This window comes from Callorhinus ursinus, unplaced genomic scaffold (assembly GCF_003265705.2).
Source record: "Callorhinus ursinus isolate GAN/ISIS: 27379988/994484 unplaced genomic scaffold, GSC_fseal_2.0 scaffold4, whole genome shotgun sequence".
NCBI lineage: Eukaryota > Metazoa > Chordata > Mammalia > Carnivora > Otariidae > Callorhinus > Callorhinus ursinus.
In genome coordinates this window covers 88,180,176-88,184,942 of record NW_027397066.1, presented here as the reverse complement: position 1 = coordinate 88,184,942, position 4,767 = coordinate 88,180,176, and the positions used below count along the sequence as shown (strand labels likewise).

At 42.0% G+C, this 4,767-nt stretch overlaps 1 pseudogene; it reads right to left on the bottom strand.

Annotated features, from left to right (window-relative positions):
• Positions 1-213: 213 nt before the first annotated feature.
• LOC112825609 (mitochondrial fission factor pseudogene) lies at positions 214-1,356 on the bottom strand (annotated as a pseudogene).
• Between the last annotated feature and the right edge of the window lie 3,411 nt (positions 1,357-4,767).

Genomic DNA, 4,767 nt, shown 5'->3' with positions numbered 1-4,767 from the left:
CATAATCTATTGATTAAAAGCAAGTCACTTGGCCAGCCCACCTGCGGGTGACACAGGGTATGAACAGCAGGAGGTGCAGATCAATGGGAACCACCTGAGAGGCTTTTTGTTTTGTTTTAATCTTTTTTTTTCTTTCCAATTTTTATTTAAATTCTAGTTAGTTAACATATAGTGTAATATTGGTTTCAGGAGTAGGATTTTTTTTTTAAGTTTGCAAATTCTTTATATTTGCAACTGTTGAGACAATATTTTTGAGAGCTGAGGTTACCTCTAGCGGCGAAACCAGAGCCAGCTATTAAGCAGCCAGAACGCTACAGTAATTGAATACATGACCATTTCTCTTTTAGCACGCTCTTTGTTCTCCTCTTCTAGAAGTTGTAGACGTCTATTTAGTTTATCTGCCCTCTTAACGAAGCTGCATCTACAGCAGTCATGTCGTCTGAAGTTCCTTCAATTGTTGTATCTATATGTGACATGCCATGCCTGACGTTGTCATGATGAGGATTAGAAGTGGCGGCAGCAGACCCACCACGCAACACAGGTCTTTCACAACGTATTTCATTTTGTCTTCTCACACTGCGATTTTCATCCAGCACATCCAAGATCTGCTGGTAAGCCCTACGGGTGGAAGACTGGATAAGCGACAAAATGCCTCGAGCAGAGGAAAGATTAGCTCCATCTTCAGGTAACATTTGGGGAGGACAGACCCGAACCTGTTCTGGCGATGGTGTCACAATGGAGTCAGCTCTGACCAGCTGTCCGTTTTGGCGAACAGCATTTTCACTCATAGAGCGCTCTCTTTTTAGCCTGCCAACTGCACGGATTTCTTCATTTTGAGGGGTTGGAGGAGGTCTTTCTAAATCCAGAAAATCTAGTGGTCTTTCACTTAATGTAAGTACACGAGGTGGTGTTTTTAGTGCCAGAGGTTTCAAGGGAGTTGACTGAATAAGGTCAAGATCTGCTGGTCTTGAAAATGGAATGTCTTCATTATTTCCTGCTACAACAATCCTCTCTGGAACCTGCATAATGACACTAGCGTTTGGAACTCCTTCTTGGAATCCTTGTTCCAGGTCAGCATTTGGTGGTGCTACCTTTAATTTCTCCGGGACCCTCATCTGCTGACTAATAACTTCGGTGTATTCCATTTCATACTGAATTCGACTAATCTCCGCCATCTCAGCAGCAGTGGGAGAAGGAAATGCTGCCCCACTCACTCCCTGGGCCCGCTGGAGGGTCCCCGGCAAGGGCCGCCGCCCGCCGGCTCCCGGGGCGTTCGGCTGGGCGCTCCTAGAGGCGGTTGGCCGAGCGCACTGCGGCGCCGGGGCAAAGCACCCGCCGGAGCGGCCCAAAGCGGGCCGGGTGTCAGGAGTAGGATTTAATGATTCATCCCTTACATATAGTACCCAGTGCTCAACCCAACAAGTGCCCTCCTTCATACCATACACATCCAATACAACCTTGATGCATGCTTCTCAGGGGACCCATACTCCTCAGAAGACCCAAATTAACACATCTGTAAAAACAAAATTCTAAAGAACAGTTTTACTTACTAGATGTTTGATTCTAGCAAGGGGATAATCTCTCATTAGAAACGGATTGGATTTGTTGTTGTTATTTTAATGTGTCTGGGTAAAGGGGATTTAAAATAGGTTGTTTTGCATGACATATGATGTTCTGTCACATTTACTGGCATAATATTTTCTTCCTCAATGACTGCAACTTTTAGTAGATATTTCATTTCTAGCACTGGTAAGGAGGGATTACTTATGCATTATAAATTAATAGATTCTCATTACATAATTGGTTACAAATGCAGCAGAATTCAAACTGAGACCACTGTAGGCAGGAGTACTATTTCCTTGCTTTAGATAGGTCTATGAGCATTACACTTTTTTTCTTTTTGCAAATAAGATGATGTGTTTCACATCAATTGCTCAAACAAGTGCATCAGAGCAATTCCTGTTCTTGATAACAGACTTCAAGGCTGGTGCATGTGAATGTGGGGTGAAAAGACTGTATAAAGGTGAAAATATCCTAGGTACTTCATTTGTCCTAACAAAGTATAACGCTATGCAACTAGCAAGAAATTCGTTTGAATCTCCCCACTACCAGATTAATAGAGAATTATTATTATTATATTTTTGGAGAAGGTCCAGTGTAACAGGATGCAGGTAGAAATCACAGAAGTATTATTTTAGGTTTTATGAACAGGAAAACCACAACATATAGCACCAGAGTCATTTCTTTTCTCTTAATAAATATGTGAATAGTAGTTAGAGGCTAGGTTTCTGCTCCAGCACCCTGACCAATCAACTGTTCTTTCTATTATAATGCATCTATTTTGGATCTCAGATTGACCTGAGGGAACTTGGCAAGTTGGCCAGGTGTCAGGGAAAAGTGGTCAATGTATCGAAAGAGCAAAGGCTCTAGGGAAAGGTAAAGAGCTAAATCAGAAAATCTAGGTATAATTCCAGGGATATGGGGATTTTTTTTTTTTTTTAGCTTTGTCTGAAATTAAGAAGGAATGAAAAACTGAAATTGGGAAAAGATAAATTCAGACTGACTATCCAACGCAAGACACAGGGTTGAGGATTATTAAAGGAAATAGTGAAAGTTCATTATATGGGACAATGAAAACCTAGACCAGCTGCAGAGTTCCAGAATGCACCCAAAGTAATCCTATCTGGGCTCCAGGGAGTAGCCTGACCTGGGTAGCAATTTCCAGCTTTAACTTAGGATCTCTGTTATTGCATTAGTTTTGTGGGTTGGCTCCAGGCATAAAATAGTTTTCAACGGTGACTATTATTTCCTGTAGTTGAATCCATATTTCCGTGGGCTGCCTTGCATTCAGGGCTGCTAAAATCTTCTACCTGCTTCATGGCTCTGGGGAATCTAATAGAAATTTTCACGCTGAAGTATGGACAGCTTGCAAAATAAGAAGCTTGCAATGGGATATGTGGTGTTCATGCCAAGGATATTCATCACTCATCGTTACCTGTGGGTTTAGACTGATCCAGGAATGTCCTTGTTCAGAAACTCTTCCATATGACCAAAAAACCTCAGATACGATACAGCCTTTTTGATGAAGTGAAAGATGTAGTGTTACAGTGATAGGGAAAGGGCTCATGAGTTTGAATGAAAGTTTTGGTTAGCAGTGTATATGAATGACAGAAGAGAGGTGGGATTACTTTGCTTTCATGAGAATTTACGCAGCCAGTTCATTATCATTATGCAAAAATTTCCCTTTGTTTTCTTGGAGTTTGAACTCAGGCCTCAATTCCTTAAAGGTCTATTTTGATCTACTCCATAGGTCAGCTGCAAAGACCAGGTTATAGGTGTGTGAGTTACTGTTGGCTTTAGCCCTCGAGGTGGCTCAGGGCTGCAGAAGCCTGTGGGACAGTCACCTTGGGCTAGAGCTGATTTGTCCATTTACCTCAGTGTTGCCATACAACAATCATTGTGTAAACTTACCATACCACCTATCTTTGAGTAATCCTCCTAGCTCCCTCTGATGGCCTGAAACATGCAAAGAGAGGTCAAGGGTCATATATGTTGTGCTTTCCTTCACTGACTCTTTCCCACAATCTGCTTTCTTCTACCAAAGACTTCCCCTTGCGTCTGCCCACGCATGACAACATGTATGTCCTCTTTTGAGTTCTGAACATTTCTAATCATAGGAAGTTTCTGATTTGACTTTATTTCAAAAGCTCTTCTTTAGCCAAAATGACTTACGTACTTATTTGTTTAGTGTGTAGTAGGAAAATAAAATGCCAGGCGGGAAATTTCCAGATCCAGCTAGACTTCTTTCCATTGAGTAAATCACCTAACCTCTCTGTATAAAAATGTTGATGATCTCTGATGTCCTTTCAAGCATGATGAATGTGTGGAAATGCTCAGTGTAGTCATGCTATACCATCTGGTTTTTAGTATTACTGTAAGTGATTCATTATATAACATGTAAACCTTGTAAATATTAAAATAAATATTTTTATTGAAAACAATATAAGTATCCATATATTCAACACTTGAGTAGATGTTTCATCTTAGGCACTGTGCTTGTGCTGGGTATACAAAAGTGACTAATTCATAGCTCGTGCCCCTAAGAAATTCATCTTCCAGTGGTGACCGATCATAAGTAGAAAGTTATGTTCCATATGGTGAGGCTGATGATAGAGATGATGTCTACACTCAAGGCAGGGTGGATGCAAGCTCCCAGAGATGCCTTCGGTTTGACAAAGGGGTGTGAGGAAGACACTGAAGTCTGCAGGCTGCTTACCCTCATCCTCAACTGGTTCTGCATGCACATCCTTCTGCCACTGTAGCTAAAGTTCTGCCTTTACCCCGTTGATTGTGATGGACCTAATCATACAACACCTTGGTGTCATCCTTCATCGTGTAGTTAGGAAAGATTCCCTTCTACCTATGAAAGGTAGATTTGGGTTTCAATTTTAGGCATGAAAGTGCACACTGACAAAACACTGATATATGAAGGTCATGGGTCATTGATTGCCTGTGTTTGCATCTGTCATTGGACTTGGAGGATGCTGATAAAGTTATTTTTAACTTTTCAGTAATTTAAGGCAAGGGGTGCCTGAGTGGCTCAGTCGTTAAGCGTCTGCCTTTGGCTCAGGTCATGGTCCCGGGGTCCTGGGATCGAGTCCCGCATCAGGCTCCCTGCTCCGCGGGAAGCCTGCTTCTCTGTCTCCCACTCCCCCTGCTTGTGTTCCCTCTCTCACTCTGTCTCTCTCTGTCAAATAAATAAATAAA